A 23,849-nucleotide genomic window follows, 5' to 3' on the forward strand; every position below is an offset into this window, starting at 1 on the left:
AACAACAACAACAAAAACCCAAACATCCTAACAATGAATAATGTTGTTTTCCCATAAGTAAAAACGCTTGTCTGCCTATATATTTGTCTGGGTACATATGTGTTGTATGTATGTATGTATAGACAAAGGATACCATGGGTGTCATCATTCCTCAAGTGTGTCTACATTATTCTTGGAACTTAGTAGTTAGGTTATTTAGGCTGACTAATGAGCTCCAGGAATTTGCCTATTTTCTTTCTTTTTTATTTTTTTTTATTTATTTTTTTATTTTTTTTTAATTAGGTATTTTCTTCATTTACATTTCAAATGCTATCCCCAAAGTCCCCCAGACCCCCCTCCCACTCCCCTACCCACCCACTCCCACTTCTTGGTCCTGGCATTCCCCTGGTTCTTTTTTTTTTTTTTTAATATTTTTATTACATATTTTCCTCAATTACGTTTCCAATGCTATCCCAAAAGTCCCCCATAGCGCCCCCCCACTTCCCTATCCACCCATTCCCATTCTTTTGGCCCTGGCATTCCCCTATATTGGGGCATATAAAGTTTGCAAGTCCAATGGGCCTCTCTTTCCATTGATGGCTGACTAGGCCATCTTTCGATACATATGCAGCTAGAGACAAGAGCTCCGGGGTTCTGGTTAGTACATCATGTTGTTCCAACAATAGGGTTGCAGATCCCTTTAGCTCCTTGGGTACTTACTCTAGCTTCTCCATTGGGAGCCCTGTGATACATCCAATAGCTGACTGTGAACATCCACTCCTGTGTTTGCTAGGCCCCAGCATCGTCTCACAAGAGACAGCTATATTTGGGTCCTTTCAGCAAAATCTTGCTAGTGTTTGCAATGGTGTCAGTGTTTAGAAGTTGATTATGGGATGGATCCCTGGGTACGGCAGTCTCTAAATGGTCCATCCTTTCATCACCGCTACGAACTTTGTCTCTGTAACTCCTTCCCTGGGTGTTTTGTTCCCAATTCTGAGAAGGTGCACAGTGTCCACACTTTGGTCTTCATTCTTCTTGAGTTTCATGCGTTTAAGCAAATTGTATCTTAAATCTTGGGTATCCTAAGTTTTGGGCTAATATCCACTTATCAGTGAATACATATTGTGTGAGTTCTTTTGTGATTGTGTTACTTCACTCAAGATGATGCCCTCCAGGTCCATCCATTTGGCTAGGAATTTCATAAATTCATTCTTTTTAATAGCTGAGTAGTACTCCATTGTGTAAATGTACCATAATTTCTGTATCCATTCCTCTGTTGAGGGACATCTGGGTTCTTTCCAGCTTCTGGCTATTATAAATAGGGCTGCTATGAACATAGTGGAACATGTGTCCTTTTTACCGGTTGGGACATCTTCTGGATATATGCCCAGGAGAGGTATTGCTGGATCCTCCGGTAGTACTATGTCCAATTTTCTGAGGAACCGCCAGACTGATTTCCAGAGTGGTTGTACAAGCTTGCAATCCCACCAACGATGGAGGAGTGTTCCTCTTTCTCCACATCCTCGCCAGCAACTGCTGTCACCTGAATTTTTGATCTTAGCCATTCTGACTGGTGTGAGGTGGAATGTCAGAGTTGTTTTGATTTGCATTTCCCTGATGATTAAGGATGTTGAACATTTTTTCAGGTGTTTCTCTGCCATTCGGTATTCCTCAGGCGAGAATTCTTTGTTCAGTTCTGAGCCCCATTTTTTAATGGGGTTATTTGACTTTCTGGAGTCCACCTTCTTGAGTTCTTTATATATGTTGGATATTAGTCCCTTATCTGATTTAGGATAGGTGAAGATCCTTTCCCAATCTGTTGGTGGTTTTTTTGTCTTATTGATGGTGTCTTTAGCCTTGCAGAAGCTTTGTAGTTTCATGAGGTCCCACTTGTCAATTCTCGATCTTACAGCACAAGCCATTACTGTTCTATTCAGGAATTTTTCCCCTGTGCCCATATCTTCAAGGCTTTTCCCCACTTTCTCCTCTATAAGTTTCAGTGTCTCTGGTTTTATGTGAAGTTCCTTGATCCACTTAGACTTGACCTTAGTACAAGGAGATAGGAATGGATCGATTCGCATTCTTCTACATGTTAACAACCAGTTGTGCCAGCACCATTTGTTGAAAATGCTGTCTTTCTTCCACTGGATGTTTTTAGCTCCCTTGTCGAAGATCAAGTGACCGTAGGTGTGTGGGTTCATTTCTGGGTCTTCAATTCTATTCCATTGGTCTATTTGTCTGTCACTATACCAGTACCATGCAGTTTTTATCACAATTGCTCTGTAGTAGAGCTTTAGGTCCGGCATGGTGATTCCGCCAGAGGTTCTTTTATCCTTGAGAAGAGTTTTTGCTATCCTAGGTTTTTTGTTATTCCAGATGAATTTGCAGATTGCACTTTCTAATTCGTTGAAGAATTCATTTGGAATTTTGATGGGGATTGCATTGAATCTGTAGATTGCTTTTGGCAAGATAGCCATTTTTACAATGTTGATCCTGCCAATCCATGAGCATGGGAGATCTTTCCATCTTCTGAGATCTTCTATAATTTCTTTCTTCAGAGACTTGAAGTTTTTATTATACAGATCTTTCACTTCCTTAGTTAGAGTCACGCCAAGATATTTTATATTATTTGTGACTATTGAGAAGGGTGTTGTTTCCCTAATTTCTTTCTCAGCCTGTTTATTCTTTGTGTAGAGAAAGGCCATTGATTTGTTTGAGTTAATTTTATATCCAGCTACTTCACCGAAGCTGTTTATCAGGGTTAGGAGTTCTCTGGTGGAATTTTTAGGGTCACTTATATATACTATCATATCATCTGCAAAAAGTGATATTTTGACTTCATCTTTTCCAATTTGTATCCCTTTGATCTCCTTTTGTTGTCGAATTGCTCTGGCTAGGACTTCAAGTACAATGTTGAATAGGTATGGAGAAAGTGGACAGCCTTGTCTAGTCCCTGATTTTAGAGGGATTGCTTCAAGCTTCTCACCATTTACTTTGATGTTGGCTACTGGTTTGCTGTAGATTGCTTTTATCATGTTTAGGTATGGGCCTTGAATTCCTGATCTTTCCAAGACTTTTATCATGAATGGGTGTTGGATCTTGTCAAATGCTTTTTCCGCATCTAACAAGATGACCATGTGGTTTTTGTCTTTGAGTTTGTTTATATACTGGATTACGTTGATGGATTTCCGTATATTGAACCATCCCTGCATCCCTGGGATGAAACCTACTTGGTCAGGATGGATGATTGTTTTGATGTGTTCTTGGATTCGGTTAGCAAGAATTTTATTGGGGATTTTTGCATCAATATTCATAAGGGATATTGGTCTGAGGTTTTCTATCTTTGTTGGGTCTTTTTGTGGTTTAGGTATCAGAGTAATTGTGGCTTCATAGAATGAGTTGGGTAGAGTACCTTCTGTTTCTATTTTGTGGAATAGTTTGTGAAGAACTGGGATTAGATGTTCTTTGAAGGTCTGATAGAACTCTGCACTAAACCCATCTGGTCCTGGGCTTTTTTTGGTTGGGAGACTATTAATGACTGCTTCTATTTCTTTGGGGGATATAGGGCTGTTTAGATCATTAACCTGATCTTGATTCAACTTTGGTACCTGGTATCTGTCTAGGAACTTCTCCATTTCATCCAGGTTCTCCAGTTTTGTTGAGTATAACCTTTGGTAGAAGGATCTGATGGTGTTTTGGATGTCTTCAGGATCTGTTGTTATGTCTCCTTTTTCATTTCTGATTTTGTTAATTAGGATGCTTTCCCTGTGCCCTCTAGTGAGTCTGGCTAAGGGTTTATCTATCTTGTTGATTTTCTCAAAGAACCAGCTCCTTGATTGGTTGATTCTTTGAATAGTTTTTCTTGTTTCCACTTGGTTGATTTCACCCCTGAGTTTGATTATTTCCTGCCGTCTACTCCTCTTGGGTGAATTTGCTTCCTTTTGTTCTAGTGCTTTTAGGTGTGTTGTCAAGCTGCTAATGTGTGCTCTTTCTAGTTTCCTTTTGGAGGCACTCAGAGCTATGAGTTTTCCTCTTAGAAATGCTTTCATTGCGTCCCATAAGTTTGGGTATGTTGTGGCTTCATTTTCATTGAACTCTAAAAAGTCCTTAATTTCTTTCTTTATTCCTTCCTTGACCAAGGTATCATTGAGAAGAGTGTTGTTCAGTTTCCACGTGAAGGTTGGCTTTCTATTATTTATTTTGTTATTGAAGATCAGCCTTAGTCCATGGTGATCTGATAGGATGCATGGGACAATTTCAATGTTTTTGTATCTGTTGAGTCCTGTTTTGTGCCCAATTACGTGGTCAATTTTGGAGAAGGTACCATGAGGTGCTGAGAAGAAGGTGTATCCTTTTGTTTTAGGGTAAAATGTTCTGTAGATATCTGCCAGATCCATTTGATCCATAACTTCTGTTAGTTTCACTGTGTCCCTGTTTAGTTTCTGTTTCCATGATCTGTCCATTGGTGAAAGTGGTGTGTTGAAGTCTCCCACTATTATTGTATGAGGTGCAATGTGTGCTTTGAGATTTACTAAAGTTTCTTTAATGAATGTGGCTGCCTTTGTATTTGGAGCATAGATATTCAGGATTGATAGTTCCTCTTGGAGGATTTTACCTTTGATGAGTATGAAGTGCCCCTCCCTGTCTTTTTTGATGACTTTGGGTTGGAAGTCAATCTTATCTGATATTAGAATGGCTACTCCAGCTTGTTTCTTCAGACCATTTGCTTGGAAAATTGTTTTCCAGCCTTTCATTCTGAGGTAGTGTCTATCTTTTTCTCTGAGATGAGTTTCTTGTAAGCAGCAAAATGTTGGGTCTTGTTTGTGTAGCCAGTTTGTTAGTCTATGTCTTTTTATCGGGGAGTTGAGTCCATTGATATTAAGAGATATTAAGGAAAAGTAATTGTTGTTTCCTGTTATTTTTGTTGTTAAAGTTGGCATTTTGTTCTTGTGGCTGTCTTCTTTTAGGTTTGTTGAGGGATTACCTTCTTGTTGTTTCTAGGGCGTGGTTCCTGTCCTTGTATTGGTTTTTTTCTGTTATTATCCTTTGAAGGGCTGGATTCGTGGAGAGATAATGTGTGAATTTGGCTTTGTCGTGGAATACTTTGGTTTCTCCATCTATGTTAATTGAGAGTTTGGCTGGGTATAGTAGCTTGGGCTGGAATTTGTGTTCTTTTAGTGTCTGTATAACATCTGTCCAGGATCTTCTAGCTTTCATAGTCTCTGGTGAAAAATCTGGTGTAATTCTGATAGGCTTGCCTTTATATGTTACTTGGCCTTTTTCTCTTACTGCTTTTAGTATTCTATCTTTATTTAGTGCATTTGTTGTTCTGATTATTATGTGTCGGGAGGTATTTCTTTTCTGGTCCAGCCTATTTGGAGTTCTGTAGGCTTCTTGTATGTTCATGGGCATCTCTTTCTTTAGATTTGGGAAGTTTTCTTCTATAATTTTGTTGAAGATGTTTGCTGGTCCTTTGAGTTGAAAATCTTCATTCTCATCCACTCCTATTATCCGTAGGTTTGGTCTTCTCATTGTGTCCTGTATTTCCTGGATGTTTTGAGTTAGGATCTTTTTGCATTTTCCATTTTCCTTGATTGTTGTGCCCATGTTCTCTATGGAATCTTCTGCACCTGAGATTCTCTCTTCCATCTCTTGTATTCTGTTGCTGATGCTTGCATCTATGGTTCCAGATTTCTTTCCTAGGGTTTCTATCTCCAGTGTTGCCTCATTTTGGGTTTTCTTTATTGTGTCTACTTCCCTTTTTAGGTCTAGTATGGTTTTGTTCATTTCCATCATCTGATTGGATGTGTTTTCCTGTTTCTCTTTAAGGACTTCTACCAGTTTGGTTGTGTTTTCCTGTTTTTCTTTAAGGACTTGTAACTCTTTAGCCATGTTCTCCTGTAGTTCTTTAAAGTCCTTCTTGATGTCCTCTACCATCATCATGAGATATGCTTTTAAATCCAGGTCTAGTTTTTCAGGTGTGTTGGGGTGCCCTGGACTGGGCGAAGTGGGAGTGCTGGGTCCTGATGATGGTGAGTGGTCTTGGTTTCTGTTAGTAAGATTCTTACCTTTACCTCTCGCCATCTGGTAATCTCTGGAGTTGTTATAGTTGTCTCTGTTCAGAGGTTGTTCTTCTGGGGATTCTGAGTATCCTCTGTCAGCAGACCTGTACAGACTAAGTTCGGCGGAGTCCCGGAGCCAAGATGGCGCTCCCTGCAGGGCAGGTCACTGTTCTCCGGCTGGGAGGGTGTCGGATGTCTGCGGCCCCAAAAGGGTGCTGCCTCAGCGGTTCTGTGGCTCCCGCCTGTCCCAGAAGCTGTCTGCCTCTGTGGTCCTCACTCTGACCTGTACAGACTAAGTTTGGCGGAGTCCCGGAGCCAAGATGGCGCTCCCTGCAGGGCAGGTCACTGTCCTCCGACTGGGAGGGTGCCGGATGTCTGCGGCCCCTAAAGGGTGCTGCCTCAGCAGCTCTGTGGCTCCCGCCTGTCCCAGAAGCCGTCTGCCCCCGTGGTCCCTACTCTGACCTGTAGAGACTAAGCTCGGCGGAGTCCCGGAGCCAAGATGGCGTTCCCTGCAGGGCAGGTCACTGTCCTCCGACTGGGAGGGTGCCGGATGTCTGCGGCCCCAAAAGGGTGCTGCCTCAGCGGCTCTGTGGCTCCCGCCTGTCCCAGAAGCTGTCTGCCTCTGTGGTCCTCACTCTAACCTGTAGACTAAGTTCGGCGGAGTCCCGGAGCCAAGATGGCGCTCTCTGCAGGGCAGGTCTCTGTCCTCCGGCTGGGAGGGTGCCGGAAGTCTGCGGCCCCAAAAGGGTGCTGCCTCAGCGGCTCTGTGGCTCCTGCCTGTCCCAGAAGCCGTCTGCCCCCGTGGTCCCCACTCTGACCTGTAGAGACTAAGCTCGGTGGAGTCCCGGAGCCAAGATGGCGCTCCCTGCAGGGCAGGTCACTGTCCGAATTTGCCTATTTTCATCTTCACCCTTGAGTTATATGCAGCACTACACTGGGCTATTTCTCATGGATTCTGATGATTCAGTTCAGGTCTCATATCCCAGGACCTACTTTTGTAAAATTTTGATATTGCTTTTTCTGTATGTGAGTGTTCTACTATTTTGGTCATATTTTGGTAGAAAGATATATACTTGTTGAATATAATAAATTTGATATTTTTCATTTTCTAATTTCTGAAACTGCAATACTGGATTTACATGGTCCTAAATGTTGATTTCCTATGGAATAGTAGCTTGATAATTCTGGGATTCTTTTTTTGTCTCTCTAGAGGTAAATTTTAGTTAACTGTCATTTTTTACACAATTCCATATTACATTTAGTTTTGAAAAATGTTGTGGATATATAATAAATGAATGGTATAATATAATAAAATATATGTGATTATAATTTTTCTTCTTGTTCTTTAGTGAACAATAAACTATATGATATATTATAATAAAAACTTTGATTTATAATTTTTTTTATTTGGGGGTAATTTATTTGTGCCATTGTGGCTGTCATAAAGAGACTAGGTATTTGTATGAGGACATCTTGCAAAGGCTCAAACTGTAAGCCAAAATAAGCCCTTCATAAAGTTGCTTTTTTCAGAATATTTATTATTGCTGTTATTATTGATACTTACTTAGTTGTAACCATCCTCAAATACAAGATGTTCCTGCTTCAGCCTCCTGAGGAGCTGAGATTGGAAGCTTGCCCTACCAAGACCAATGCTTTTTGTCTCTTTTTAGGCAAGGTGTCACTATTTCATCTTGGGTATTCTTGATTCTTCCAGAGGACCCCAGTTCAATTCCCAGCACCCAGATGGCAGCTCACAACTTTCTGTCACTGTAGTTCCAGATGACCTGGCACTCGAGCACAGATATGCAAGCAGAATGCCAACATACATAAAAATACATTTTTAAAAATCCACTCAACAAAAGGGAGACAGGAAACAATACCAAGTAATGTGACCAATAACTTAAGATACCGAGGTCTTAGGAAACATAAACATGAAAAACAATAAGACTGGCAAAACTCCCCTGAGAGCCCAGTGGCAGAGGCAAAGCACAGTAACCCTCTGGACCTCAGATCAAGTGGCAAGGAACGTGCAGAGCTGTGGCCTGCAGCTTGCTCACTGCCCTGACCTGCCCGATGCAGCCCTGGGCGCTGAGTGCTGCTGCTGTCTGCTCACTGAGCAACAGATCTGCTTTGCTGTAGGTGCGTAAATTCACAGAGAAACATAAATGGATAACAACAGAGGAAGGGATGGGAATGGAGGGGATCAGCAATTTTGCACAGGAAGCTTTAGGAGATGTTGTTTACTGTAGTCTGCTTGAAGTAGGGACAAAATTGAAAAATCAAGGAGTTTGGCCCTTTGAAGAGCATGAAGGCTGCCAGTGCACTCTCCTCTCCTCTGTCAGGAGAGGTTACCAAAGTCAATGAAGCACTTGCCGAAAACACAGGGTTTGTCAACAAATCCTGTTAAAATGGTTGGCTGATCAGGATGACACTGGACCTGGATGAATTGATGACCCTTTAGAGCTGGGTGAATTAATGAGTGAAGAAGCATATGAGAAATACGTGAAGTCCACTGAGGAGTGACCATGGATAGCACCCCTCCACTTCCACATAAAACTGGATGTGACCTGCTACAGCATGCTTGTCTTAAACCAGCGGAGACTAGAGGACTTGAAAGAGCTTTTAGCAGTACTGATGGAAAGAAACTGTTCTTGACAGTGCTACTTAAGACTCACCCCCAACTTCCTAATGGAAACGGAGAAACACAGTGTACAGATTTTTGATACTCACCATACTAGTTATTTAGACTAGGGTTTAAGCCCCGGTGTTTAGAATTCTTAAGATCATGTACAGTGAAAAGTGGTTATGAGACTGGGTTTGGTGACAGACCACCATTTAATCCCAACACTCAACAGGCAGATGTTAGTTCGAGGTCAGTCTACATAACATGTTTTAGACCAGCTACAGCTATATGGTGAGACCCTATCTACAGGTTATAAAAATTTCATAATTCAAGATAACAGTGGTGTATTTTACATAATTTTATAACTTGCCCATATCCACCACTGGGTTTTGGTCAGAGACTTAGTGTCTTTGTAAATGACTGGGAATGCAGGGAAGTGCTATACAGTGTCAGAGGCAGGAGAGTATTTGTTTCACCATGTGCTGTGTTGGCTGTTGTTTTCCCATCGTGAAACACGGGATTTGCAACATTGTGGGAAACAAATTAAATATTCATTCTCTTTGAAAAAAAAAAGAACTGCCAAAACTTAATACTTTCATAGTCATTATCCATGAGAAAAGTAATTTAGATGATATATAGGTGACCTAAAATATTACAGTTCCTTTTTCTATGATCATCACATTTTCTCTGCCTGATTTGTTTTTGTGTTGGGTAGTTTCTTTGCAGTTTGTTTAGGTGCTGTTTGTTTATTCATGTTACTTTGTCCATGTTGGTTCTTACTACATAGGTGCATTTCGTTTGTTTCATGGAAAATAATTTCAAACTGAAGATTGCCAGCAATTATTCCTATTTAGTTCTTCAATCAGATTGAGTTACCGTTGTCTGTACTTAACTTTTACATGTTCCATATTGCTATATTGTAAACCTCACTGAAAGTTACTGGCTTAAAGCAAATATTATCTCATTTATTCAAAATTCTGTAAGAAAACATTTTAGGGTGATCCATATACTTGTCAGCACCTGGATGACTCAACGGGACTGGTGTGGTGGTATTCTAGCTCTCCAGGATGCTACCTTGGGCTCTTTCTCATTATCTTTGTCCCAAAAGAAGCTAAAACATGACAAACCCTGAATACTCTTCAAGCCTCTATTTACACAGTTGCTCAAACAAAACTGCCCAAGACCAGCTTCAAAAAGCAGAGAAATATTTCTACATGTTAATGAGGGAGGCATAAAAGTTATAGTTTTTAAAAATAGTTTTTTGGAGTTATTAAAGTAACAAGTGGGAAAGCAGGAAATTATTTGGCTATCCAAAGAAATTATTGAGAAATCAAGACCATGAAAATGCCATTTAGAAGATTCTTCCTTGTACACCTGTAATGGTAAATGAAAGGCAGGGATATATATTGGAAACTCTGTTTACTTAAGGACATGAACTTCTGGTCAATTCATGAAAATACATACCATTGCTTTTTAGTGATGATGAATCTGTGAGTTGTCACTAGCCCTAAGATGCATTTGTATAGAGATTTCTCAGACTTCTCCTTTTGGGTCAGCAATGTGAGTATCAAAGAACTCTGGGCTTTCACCTGATCTATGTCTACAAATGAACTCCACCTATCCCATTAATAAGGGTCATAATTGATATTACAAACATAAGACAATGTTTTGTTTAAAATGAGTCTTTGTTTTATTTTGTTTTGAGAAAGGGTTTCTTTGTACAGTCCTGGCTGTTCTAGAACCCCAGACTGTAAACCAGACTGTCCTGGGATTTATAGAGGTCTGCCTGCCTCTGCCTTCTAAGTGCTGGCATTAAAGGCATGGGACCACCATTGCCCAGCTTAAAATGAGTTCTTAATGGGATGTGGAACAATTTAAGTCCTAGTAATTTAAACTATATAACACAGCACTAATACAGCCTGTCCTTGTAACGTTTCGCCAGCAAAACACACTCGGACAACCGGATCCTTCTACGGCAAAGCTTTATTGCTTACTTATCAGGAAGACCCCAAACCTGGAAAATGGAGCTGCTTAAATACCCCTCTGTGTGATGTGTCAGCTCCTGATTAGCTGCTCACTCATCACCCCACTACTACGCCCCAGGATGGTCAGTGACTTGGCACGAATTTTCTCCAGCACCTACGCACATTGCTTGTTTACTAGTTAGGCACTGAGGAAGCCAGCACCATCTTGTAATGGCGACTGTGCACGGCTTCCCACAACAGCCCAGTGAATTTATTCACTAGTATGTAAACTGTTGTTCTAGCTCTAGGATCTACTAAGAACTACTCTAACTACTTTGAGAGAGAAAATGACTCACCTAATGTCCTATTTTTATGGGGATGAAATGTAAGCATAGGAAGAAGATTCATAATAAGCAAAATATTTACCAAATGAAGTGCTCTTGGAAATGAAACCTAGCATAGAGAAATAAACTTTGGAAAGGCTCAGATACTCAGTGTCTTTGCTCACTCCTGGGATCTTGAGCTAAATGCTTTGTGTCTGCATGAGACTTAGAGGGCAACGAGGCCACTGGCAGCAAAGAATCTGCTCCAGTTTATGCAAAATGGTGCATTTATCTGAGGATGGGGCTGTTCCTTTGCTAAATCATGATGTAATAGGGTATGTTTTTGAATTGACAAGCGACCTTCCTAAAGTGAGTTATGTTGCCAGTGAAATTATCAGGGTGTTAAAAAAAAAAAGATTCATAGCACACAGATCTCTGGATTGCATGCCCACATTATTTCATTAAGCCAAAATCTTAGAAATAATATTGAAAATGAAGTATAAGGCATGGTTAATACACCATTTCCACTGGGGTCATCGACACTGCTCTGCAAGAACAATATGGTTGGATGCTATCCCCAACAACCACATTCACAATGTCATATAGCCTAGGTGTATAACCAGGAGGTATATGATGAGAGACGAGTTCTGATACTGGAGGAAGGCGGATGAATATGCAAGAGATGCAGGAAGACAAGAATGAAAGAGATGAATGTGGGTTATAGGAAGGGGGAAGGGAAACTAGCAGAGGCTTCTTGGCCTCTGAAGGGGGCAAGACAGGCAGTAAGAGGCTGGTGATAAAGATTTTGCAGGATAATCTTTAGAAGCACATTTAAGCCAAAAGGGTGGGATTTGAACAAGTGTCAATCATTGCTCAATATAAGGGAACTTATCAGGGTGGCCCGAATCTCTATGAACTTGAGACAAACTGCCTTTGCAATAGCTGAGGTCCAGGGAAATGGTAATGGCCGTCCCACTTCAGAGGAGGGTCAGCCAGTCTCACAGTAAGTGCACAGCCTTCATTTTGAAAATGCATCCCATATTCTTCCCCAACCTCTTTGAGAGAATTTCTTTAGCTTACATCACAGGGGTTGATGAGACAGGCTGATTCCTTGATTTGACAGGCTTCAAATTGGCAGTTCATGAGATTAGGCCTAAAAACCCAGACTTCAGGAAGAAACTGCCCTGCCATTAGAAACTGCCCCACCACCTGTCCTGAAGCAAGGACATTGGGTTGGCAGTTTCCAGTTGGCCCCCACACCTTAGAGAAAGATTAAAACAAAGTCCACCCACCCCAGGATTCCTCAGTAACAGTTTCCAGCCACCACCCCCCAGTAATTGTTCTGGAATGCCTAGAGATAGTGTAAGACAAAGCCCTATTCCTGGATTCTCTTAATGTATTTTAAATTGGGCATGAGAGCTCAATTCTGGGTCTATCTTGATAATGGGAGACCCCAGCATGTTGAACTTCTGCAGAATAAAACACTCTGTGTTTATGTACTATTTGAGTCCTGGTGTCATTCTTCGGAGAATCATGGACCCTTATGTTTTAAGAATTTAAAGTTGCTGGTCACCATGTTAGGAGGAAACTATGTGACTTAAAGAAGTTAAAGATTAATATGAGCAAACCCAGAAGCACCAATAATGACCTCATATAAGACTGGTCCTGGCCTCTCTGTTGTTAGTGCAAGTATGTGTATATGTGTGACTACTTGTTTGTGCCTGTGTGCGTGCGTGTGTGTGTGTGTGTGTGTGTGTGTGTACATATGTGGGTACTAGAAATTTCCAGTCCTGGCAAGGAAAAGAGACTTTCTTTGTTGTAGACAAAAAACGAAAACAAACTTTAAACAATGGTGGTACCATCTAGTGGCAGAATCTGGAGAAATTGACAGAATCTCAATCAAGGGTGTGCAGATTGCAGCCCAGTTCCCCTTTGGTACCATCACCAAAATAAGGGTCTGTGTAGGGAGACAAAACAGAAACAGCAGTGTGTTTAAAATCAAGAAATCTAATTAATTCCTTAGGCCAGACTTGCTCTGCTTGCATTCAATCACTCTCATACACAGATGGCCAGCCATTCTTTCAGGACAAAACCAGATATGCCCTGAGAAGCCCAACTGGAAGACCATATCCACACTATTGGTGACCCTACTAAGTGCAATAGGACTAGTGAAAAGCTTCTCCTCAGATGTTTTTCTTCCCAATTTGAAGGACCTCAAAATGGGCCTGATAATCTTTAACCAGAACCCAAATCAGAACCAGAACAGGATTCTGTATACAGACTTGCCTCCTAGGATTGTTAGAAGGACTCAGGATGTTTTGTTTTCTGGAAAAACATGAAAGGAGTGGGAATCTTGGAGCATTTTCAGGGATCACCATCTCTGTCACCTCTTCCTGGTGGAGAAGTAATGTCATGGAGTGAGACTCAGTCCCTGGACCATGAGGAATCTTGCTAGGGGCTTCAAATGAAAAGAAAATTTAAAAAATCAGTTTTGATAACCATGCTGATTAAACCAAGCAAAAGTATATGATCCCTTTTATTAATGGCCCAGAGTGGGCTAATACCTGTAAAATGTCTCTTAGTGCCCAAGTTCATAGATACAATGTTTTAAAGAGAAAAGCCACAATTGTTCAGTGCTATAGGGAACATGTCAGCAACAAATTTAAGGCAGCCTTTTAACATCTGTTTTCTTGCAAATGTTCCAGATACTACATGGCAATTATTTTTAATTTACATTTCCTCTTAATTATTTCAGTTTTGTATTTAAACTTGCACAAACATCAATTAGTATGGTTAACACATCTGAGCCAGGGTTAGAGTTACAGACAATCCCAATAACGTTGCTAAGGCAGATGTGGCTACTGGGGTTTGGGAGGCTGGGAAGTGTCTAGGTAGACACAAAGTAGAGTTGAAATGGTTTTTAAAGATGCTTTTGATCAAGCCTGATGACCTGAATTCAGTTGCTTGGACTCATACAGTTTGGGAGAACAGATTCTCACAGGTTTTCCTTGGAACTGCACATAAGCACTGTGACATGTGGTGTGTATGTGCGCATGCAAGCACATGTGTCACACAATCAAATTAATTTTAATATGATAAGAATCTGTGGAAACAGGGTGTGGTGGCACATGTCTTTAATCCCAGCATTCGGGAGTCAGGGGCAGGTAGATTTCTGACTTCGAGGCCAGACTGGTCTACAAAGTGAGTTCCAGGACAGCCAGAACTATACAGAGAAACCCTGTCTCAAAAACAACAACAACAAAAATCTGTGGAAATGATCAGTAAGCCAAAGTTCAAACTCATTAAGACCAATCCTTATATTGTCTGCAATCATTAGGCAGAGCAGGAACAACTGGTTGGTGGACAGGGGGAATAAACTGAAGAAGTCTACTTTTTCCTGTTTACCAGGAAATAGGCTCAAATTATAGACAATACACAAGGGTTGAGTAAAAAACGACTTAACAGTGATATTTAAGCTCTCAAATGCCACTGATCCAGGGACATATTTATATTTCATCAAAGAGAAGCAAGAAATTGAATTGAGTATGAATGTGAGACATCCAAGTGCCCTTTACCATAGGAAAACCTGACAACTTCAAGCAACAAGCTGGAATGTCTCCAACAGATTCATGTCTACATAAAAAGTTACACTTATCCCAAAAACTCAGTCACAGAACATATTTTAACACATGCTAACATTCTCATCTAAGTGAGTAAATGAGTTCCTAGTAGGATGTTGAGCAATTTAATCCCTAATGTTGAAATTATAGCAAAGCAATACTACTGCTCAATGAATTTACTTACTAAGGTCTTTAGAAATATGCTCCTGATATTTACCAAGAAATAACCTAACTGCTGGCTGATGGAGAAACACACAACTCAACACTCCTTTCTATGGAAGTGACATGTTAGCATAGAAAAGAGGTTCCCCTGGCAGCGGATAATACATTCTTGTATATGGACAATGGTGAACTTGACCTGGGCATGGGGTGTTTGCTCTATAGTCAAGACCCAACTGGGCACATTTTTGAATTGACAGGTCATCTTCCAAAAATAAAGAGATATTACTATCACCACCACCACCAACAACAACAAAACAAAGAGAGTGCTCAAATGATAAATTCTTGACTTCAAACACATTTATGTTGTTTACTCATACTATGTTATTTAACCAGGCATTAGAATCCAGAAGTAATGTTTAAAAAGATTCAAAAGTGTGGGTTAATACAGCATATCTACTGGAGTCATAGACACCACTCTGCGAGAGTAGTGGGACTGGATGCTGTCTACCACAGTAGCGTTCACAATGTCATACAATCTAGGTGTATATCTAGGGAGAGTATGGAGAGAATCGAGGGTGAAAAAGATGCTGGCTTCCACCACACCATTTCTTCCATCAATGCCAGTAACACAGACCTATGATGAGAAATGATGACAATACGTTTGGGGAAGAATGTTACCCACCACAGACAGCCCTCCACACCCCCGGACTCCCAGCTCCAATCAGCAGGACCATCACCCATCATGACCTCACACTCTACATCTCTGAATTTACAACTAATTCTCAGGCTGTCCTAGCCAAGTTCTGACCTACCTTCATCAACAGGCTGAATACCTTAAACCCAGTGCACTCAAACTTTCTCCACAATTTCTTCACAGCCATGATCATTTTCCAACTTTTGTCCACAGCACAGCATAACATCAAGGAAAACACAACTAAGGAATTAGGCGTTCTCTCTCTCTCTCTCTCTCTCTCTCTCTCTCTCTCTCCTGTCCATTATTCCCTCCTTACTTACATTTCATCAGTGAAAAAATTTGTCCACTCTGGTAAGGGATATACTTCCAAACATAATATAGAAATCCAGTTCAAGAAAGGGATCAGTAGGAGAGTAAGGGGCAGTAGTCGGGGTGGTGGGAGAAGGAGGAGGCAGCGAATCACTTATAAATGGTGCCCAAGCAGGACCCTAAGCCGAATTTCCAGGAGGGTGAGCGAGAGCTGTGCTTTCATGGGCCTCTTCTCTATGAAGCAAAGTGTGTAAAGGTTGCCATAAAGGACAAACAAGTGAAATACTTCATCCATTACAGTGGCTGGAATAAAAATTGGGATGAATGGGTGCCAGAAAGCAGAGTACTCAAATATGTGGACACCAATTTGCAGAAACAGAGAGAACTTCAAAAGGCCAATCAGGAACAATATGCAGAGGGCAAGATGAGAGGGGCTGCTCTGGGGAAGAAGACATCCGGTCTGCAACAGAAAAATGTTGAAGTGAAAACAAAAAAGAACAAGCAGAAAACACCTGGAAATGGAGATGGTGGCAGTACCAATGAGACACCTCAGCCTCCTAGGAAGAAGAGAGCCCGGGTAGATCCTACCATTGAAAATGAAGAAACATTCATGAACAGAGTTGAAGTTAAAGTGAAGATTCCTGAAGAGCCGAAACCCTGGCTTGTGGATGACTGGGACTTGATCACCAGACAAAAGCAGCTTTTTTATCTTCCTGCCAAGAAGAATGTGGATTCCATTTTGGAGGATTATGCAAATTATAAGAAGTCGCAAGGAAATACAGATAATAAAGAGTATGCTGTTAATGAGGTGGTGGCAGGGATAAAGGAATACTTCAATGTCATGCTGGGCACTCAACTCCTCTACAAGTTTGAAAGACCACAGTACGCTGAAATCCTCGCCGACCACCCGGATGCACCCATGTCCCAGGTGTATGGAGTACCACATTTGCTGAGATTATTTGTGCGAATTGGAGCGATGTTGGCCTACACGCCTCTCGATGAGAAAAGCCTTGCTTTATTACTGAACTATCTACATGATTTTCTCAAGTACCTGGCGAAGAATTCTGCAACTTTGTTCGGTGCTAGTGATTATGAAGTGGCTCCTCCTGAATAACATCGGAAAGCCGTGTGAGGGCTGTGCTCTTCCTCTCTCACTTGCGCTTGGATCTCTGTAAACTGTTTGGTTCTTAGTCCTTCTCTGGTACAAATGATGGACTTTGAAGACCGTTAGTGTATAACAGAGTTGTTTGTTTCCTCTTTGATTTTAAACAGAGAAAATAAAAGGAGTAACTGCTCCTTTTTTCTTTCTTTTTTTCATTTCACAGTTTCTACCAGTGTATCAGTGATGGACAGCAGAGAGACATGCTGTAGAATGTTTGCCTAGTTGACAAAGCTGCTTTTGAATGCTGGTGGTTCTGTTCCTTTGACACTACGCACTTTTATAATATGTGTTAATGCTCTATGACAAATGCTCTGATTCCTAGTGCCAAAGGTCCACTTCAGTGTATATAACTGAACACTCATCCATCTGTGCTCTTTTTTTTTTTAATGGTGCTTAAAGAGCCCATCCTTTGCAAGTCATCCATGCCATTCCTTAGGCATCTTATCTTTGCTCAACTGTTAAAGAATGGTGGCTTGTTTTCATGGGTTTTGTCTTTGTGTCTAATGCATGTTTTAACATGTTAGACACAATGCATCGTGTAGCTGCAGTTTTATGGAAAAGTCAATCTTGTAGGAGTTGTTTTTCAGATCTTCAATAAATTTTTTCTTTAAATTTCAAAAAAAAAAAAAAAAGGGATCAGTAAAAAGGAGAGGCAGCTGCCTACCCAGGCAAGACACCATGGAGGTCAATTACCTCATCCATAGCCTGAGAGTTGAGGGGGGTCACAGAGTGGATATTGATGTTTGAAGTGTCCGGGTTCGTAGAATACTCAACCAGCAACAAGTCCCCCTTGAAAGGTCTGAATGCTGAAACTGCCATAAAGTGACAATTCTTTAGTATTAATACAGTCAGGTCCCACCACATTCCCTAGGTCCTTCCTCACTGCCACATGCTGACCAACTGTTCCTGCATGTAAAATCATTTTCCCAAGTTAGTCAACTTAAATATCTTCCTCCAGGAAGGAAAGGTGAAAGCCCCATGAACAAGTACGCTCCCCACACTCTGGAGAGCTTATAACCCAAGACCAATACTTACATTTCTTGCTCTGTTTTTAAGGCTATAACTCCTACCTCCAGAAAACATGTATAATGGGAAAAATGTGTCTTTGTTGATATAGACATCTTCTTCAGTTACCAAGCTGACACATATAATAGAAAGTCTTCTACAAGGGTTTGATGCCTCACTACCAGCAGGAAGCTCATTTATAGAGAACAGAAATTTTCCTTCTCTTTGTTACATTGAGACATTTTATCTGGGGGCTTTTGCTCCTCCTTTTCCCATTTACATATGTAAAAGTCTGTCTCATTAATGTCCCTGCAATAAGGTGGTATTGCTGGACTGTTTTCTCCCACTGGTTTCCAACAATGACATAGGCATATTTAATTATGAATTCTTGGTCTTATTTACAACTAGCCTGTAGAACTCAATAACTAATTTTATACTAATCCACTTTTGCCACATGGTCCATTATCTCTCCTTCAGTCCTGAAATCTGTTCCTTCCTCAATGTCTATCTGGTGTATCTCCTGTGCCTATCTCCCACAGTTCCTATCTCCTCCTACAAGTCCTGCCTTTCCCTTCCTGTCTATTTATAAGTTATCAACTCCTTATTAAAGCCAATCAGAGAATGCCTAAGGCAGGTGAGGATTGACAGAGATACAGCTTGACACATTGTGCAAAAAATGTGCTACAAACATCTCTCCCTTTTAGTCCAATAAAATGCTATCCCAAAAGTCCCCCAGACCCTCCCCCCCCAAATCCCCTACCCAGGCACTCCCACTTCTTGCCCCAGGTGTTCCTTCCCCCTTACTGAGCCATATAAGGATTGCAAGACCAAGGGGCCTCTCTTCCCAATAATGGCCAACTAGGCCATTTTCTGATACATATGCAGCTAGAGACATGAGCTCAGGGGGTACTGATTAATTCATATTTTTGTTCCACCTATAGGGTTTAGACCCCTTTAGCTCCTTGGGTACATTCTCCAGCTCCTCCATTGGGGGCCTTGTGTTCCATCCAGAAGCTGACTATGAGCATCCACTTCTGTGTTTGCCAGGCTCCGGCATAGCCTCACAAGAGACAGCTATATCAGGGTTCTTTCAGCAAAATCTTGCTGGTGTATGCAATGGTGTCAGCGTTTGGAGGCTGATTATGGGATGGATCCCCAGTATGGTAGTCTCTAGATGGTCCATCCTTCTGTCTCAGTTCGAAACATTGTCTCTATAACTCCTAACATGGGTGTTTTGTTTCCAATTCTAAGAAGTAGCAAAGTGTCTATAATTTCCTCTTCGTTCTTCTTGAGTTTCATGTGTTTTACAAATTGTATCTTGTATCTTGGGTATTCTAAGTTCTGGGTTAATATCCACTTATCAGTGAGTACATAGCATATGAGTTCTTTTGTGATTGGGTTATCTCACTCAGGATGATGCCCTCCAGGTCCATCCATTTGCCGAGGAATTTCATAAATTAATTCTTTTTAAGAGCTGAGTCGTACTCCATTGTGTAAATATACCACATTTTCTGTATCCATTCCTCTGTTGAGGGACATCTGGGTTCTTTCCAGTTTCTGGCTATTGTAAATAAGGCAGCTATCAACATAGTAGAGCATGTGTCCATCTTAACTGTTAGAACATCTTCTGGATATATGCCCAGGAGAGATATTGCAGGATCCTCCCATAGTACTATGTCCAATTTTCTAGGAACCATCAGACTGATTGCTAGAGTGGTTGTACAAGCTTGAAATCCCACCAACAATGGAGGACTGTTTCTCTTTCTCTACATCCTCGCCAGCATCTGCTGTCACCTGAATTTTTGAACTTAGCCATTCTGACTGGTGTGAGGTGGAATCTCAGGGTTGTTTTGATTTGCATTTCCCTGATGATTAAGGATGTTGAACATTTTTTCAGGTGCTTCTCAGCCACTCAGTATTCCTCAGGTAAGAATTTTTGTTTAGCTCTGAGCCCCATTTTTAATGGGGTTATTTGATTTTCTGGAGTCCACCTTCTTGAGTTCTTTATATATATTGGATATTAGTCCCTTATCTGATTTAGGATAGGTGAAGATCCTTTCCCAATCTGTTGGTGGTTTTTTTGTCTTATTGATGGTGTCTTTAGCCTTGCAGAAGCTTTGTAGTTTCATGAGGTCCCACTTGTCGATTCTCGATCTTACAGCACAAGCCATTGCTGTTCTATTCAGGAATTTTTCCCCTGTACCCATATCTTCGGGGCTTTTCCCTACTTTCTCCTCTATAAGTTTCAGTGTCTCTGGTTTTATGTGGAGTTCCTTGATCCACTTAGATTTAACCTTAGTACAAGGAGATAGGAATGGATCAATTCGCATTCTTCTACATGATAACTGCCAGTTGTGCCAGCAACATTTGTTGAAAATGCTGTCTTTTTTCCACTTGTCAAAGATCAAGTGACCATAGGTGTGTGGGTTCATTTCTGGGTCTTCAATTCTATTCCATTGGTCTACTTGTCTGTCTCTATACCAGTACTATGCAGTTTTTATCACAATTGCTCTGTAGAACCGCTTTAGGTCAGGCATGGTGATTCCACCAGAGGTTCTTTTATCCTTGAGAAGAGTTTTGCTATCCTATTTTTTTTTTTTTTGTTATTCCAGATGAATTTGCAGATTGCCCTTTCTAATTCATTGAAGAATCATTTTGGAATTTTGATGGGGATTGCATTGAATCTGTAGATTGCTTTTGGCAAGATAGCCATTTTTACAATGTTGATCCTGCCAATCCATGAGCATGGGAGATCTTTCCATCTTCTGAGATCTTCTATAATTTCTTTCTTCAGAGACTTGAAGTTTTTATTATACAGATCTTTCACTTCCTTAGTTAGAGTCATGCCAAGGTATTTTATATTATTTGTGACTATTGAGAAGGGTGTTGTTTCCCTAATTTCTTTCTCAGCCTGTTTATTCTTTGTGTAGAGAAAGGGAATTGACTTGTTTGAGTTAATTTTATATCCAGCTACTTTACTGAAGCTGTTTATCAGGTTTAGGAGTTCTCTGGTGGAATTTTTAAGGGTCACTTATATATACTATCATATCATCTGCATAAAGTGATAATTTGACTACTTTCTTTCCAATTTGTATCAGCCTGATTTCCTTTTGTTGTTGAATTTCAGTGGCTAGGACTTCAAGTACAATGTTTAATAGGTAGGGAGAAAGTGGGCAGCCTTGTCTAGTCCCTGATTTTAAGGGTATTGCTTCCAGCTTCTCACCATTTACTTTGATGTTGGCTGCTGGTTTGCTCTAGATTGCTTTTATTATGTTTAGGTATGGGCCTTGAATTCCTGATCTTTCCAAGACTTTTATCATGAATGGGTGTTGGATTTTGTCAAATGCCATCTCTGCTTCTAAGGAGATGATCATTTGGTTTTTGTCTTTGAGTTTGTTTATATACTGTATTAAGTTGATGGATTTCCGTATATTGAACCATCCCTGCATCCCTGGAAAGAAACCTACTTGGTCAGGATGGACTATTGTTTTGATGTGTTCTTGGATTTAGGTAGCGAGAACTTTATTGAGGATTTTTGAGTCTATATTCATAAGGGAAATTGGTCTGAAGTTCTCTATCTTTGTTGGATCTTTCTGTGGTTTAGGTATCAGGGTAATTGTGGCTTCATAGGATGAGTTGGGTATAGTACCTTCTGCTTCTATTTTGTGGAATAGTTTGAAAAGAACTGGGATTAGATGTTCTTTGAAGGTCTGATAGAAAGCTGCACTAAACCCATCTGATCCTGGGCTTTTTTTGGTTGGGAGATTATTAATGACCTTTTCTATTTAGGGGATATAGGACTGTTTAGGTCATTAAACTGATCGTGATTGAACTTTGCTACCTGGCATCTGTCTAGAAATTTGTCCTTTTCATTCAGGTTTTCCAGTTTTGCTGAGTATAGCCTATTGTAGAATGATCTGATGGTGGTTTGGATTTATTCAGGATCTGTTGTTATGTCTCCCATTTCATTCCTGATTTTGTTAATTAGGATGCTGTCCCTGTGCCCTCTAGTGAGATTGGCTAAGGGTTTATCTATATTGTTGATTTTCTCAAAAAACCAGCTCCTCATTGGGTTTATTCTTTGAGTAGTTCTTCTTGTTTCCACATGGTTGATTTCACCCCTGAGTTTGATTATTTCCCACTGTCTACTCCTCGTGGGTGAATTTGCTTCCTTTTGTTCTAGAGCTTTTAGGAGTTTTGTCAAACTGCTAGTGTGTGCTCTCTCTAGTTTATTTTTGGAGGCACTTAGAGCTATGAGTTTTCCTGTTAGAAATGCTTCAATTGTGTCCCATAAGTTTGGGTATGTTGTGGCTTCATTTTCATTGAACTCTTAAAAGTCTTTAATTTCTTTCTTATTCCTTCCTTGACCAAGGTATCATTGAAGATAGTCTTGTTCAGTTTCCATGTGAATGTTGGCTTTCTATTATTTATGGTGTTATTTAATATCAACCTTAGTCCATGGTGATCTGATAGGATGCATGGGACAATTTCAATATTTTTGTATCTCTTGAGGCCTGTTTTGTGACCAATTATATGGTCAATTATGGAGAAGGTACCATGAGGTGCTGAGAAGAAGGTATATCCTTTAGTTTTAGGATAAAATGTTCTGTAGATATCTGTTAAATCCTTTTGTTTCACAATTTCTGTTAGCTTCACTGTGTCTGTTTAGTTTCTGTTTCCTTGATCTGTCCATTGATGAAAGTGATGTGTTGAATTCTCCCACTATCATTGTGTGAGTTGCAATGTGTGCTTTGAGCTTTACTAAAGTTTCTTTGATAAATGTCGCTGCCCTTGCATTTGGAGCATAGATAATTAGAATTGAGAGTTCCTCTTGGAAGGTTTTACATTTGATGAGTATGAAGTGTCCTTCTTTGTCGTTTTTGATAACTTTGTATTGGAAGTTTTTTTTATTCGATATTAGAATGGCTACTCCTGCTTTTTTTCTTCAGACCATTTGCTTGGAAAATTGTTTTCCAGCCTTTCACTCTGAGGTAGTGTCCATCTTTTTCTCTGAGATGGGTTTCCTGTAAGCAGAAGAATGTTGGGTCCTGTTTGTGTAGCCAGTCTGTTAGTCTATGTCTTTTTATTGGGGAATTGAGTCCATTGATATTAATGTATATTAAGGAAAAGTAATTGTTGCTTCCTATTATCTTTGTTGTTAGAGGTGGCATTCTGTTTTGTGTCTGTCTTCTTTTAGGTTTGTTTAAGGATTGCTTTCTTGTTTTTTCTAGGGAATATTTTCAGTCCTTGTATTTTTTTTTCTGTTATTATCCTTTGAAGGGCTGGATTCGTGGAAAGATATTGTGTGAGTTTGGGTTTGTCATGGAATACTTTGGTTTCTCCACCTATGGTAATTGAGAGTTTGGCTGGGTATTGTAGCCTGGGCTGACATTTGTGTTCTCTTAGTGTCTGTGTAACATCTGTCCAGGGTCTTCTGGCTTTCTCATAGTCTCTGGTGAGAATGTGGAGTAATTTTAATATGCCTTCCTTTATATGTTACTTGACCTTTTTCCTTTTCTGCTTCTAATATTCTATTTTTATTTAGTGCATTTGTTGTTTTGATTATTATGTGTCGGTAGGAATTTCTTTTCTGGTCCAGTCTATTTGGAGTTCTGTAGGCTTCTTGTATGTTCATGGGCATGCCTTTCTTTAGGTTTGGGAAGTTTTCTTCTATAATTTTGTTGAAGATATTTGCTGGCCCTTTAAGTTGAAAATCTTCATTCTCATCTACTCCTATTATCTGTAGGTTTGGTTTTCTAATTGTGTCCTCGATTTCCTGGATGTTTTGAGTTAGGATCTTTTTGCATTTTGCATTTTCTTTCATTGTTGTGTCCATGATCCCTATGGAATCTTCTGCACTTGAGATTCTCTCTTCCATCTTCTATATTCTGTTGCTGATGCTTGCATCCATGGTTCCTGATTTCTTTCCTAGGGTTTCTATCTCCA

The 23,849-nt window shown here is 40.4% G+C and overlaps 1 protein-coding gene and 2 pseudogenes across 1 annotated transcript in view; all 3 read left to right on the plus strand.

Annotated features, from left to right (window-relative positions):
- Positions 1 to 23,849, plus strand: part of LOC147004811 (X-linked lymphocyte-regulated protein PM1-like) — a 133,277-nt gene that overhangs the window by 49,137 nt on the left and 60,291 nt on the right. The gene's annotated exons all lie outside the window — the stretch shown is intronic.
- Positions 135 to 8,564, plus strand: LOC110289165 (glycine cleavage system H protein, mitochondrial pseudogene; annotated as a pseudogene).
- Positions 15,897 to 16,868, plus strand: LOC110289167 (mortality factor 4-like protein 1 pseudogene; annotated as a pseudogene).

Source organism: Mus caroli, unplaced genomic scaffold (genome assembly GCF_978045245.1).
Source record: "Mus caroli unplaced genomic scaffold, Mus_caroli_1 scaffold_5, whole genome shotgun sequence".
NCBI lineage: Eukaryota > Metazoa > Chordata > Mammalia > Rodentia > Muridae > Mus > Mus caroli.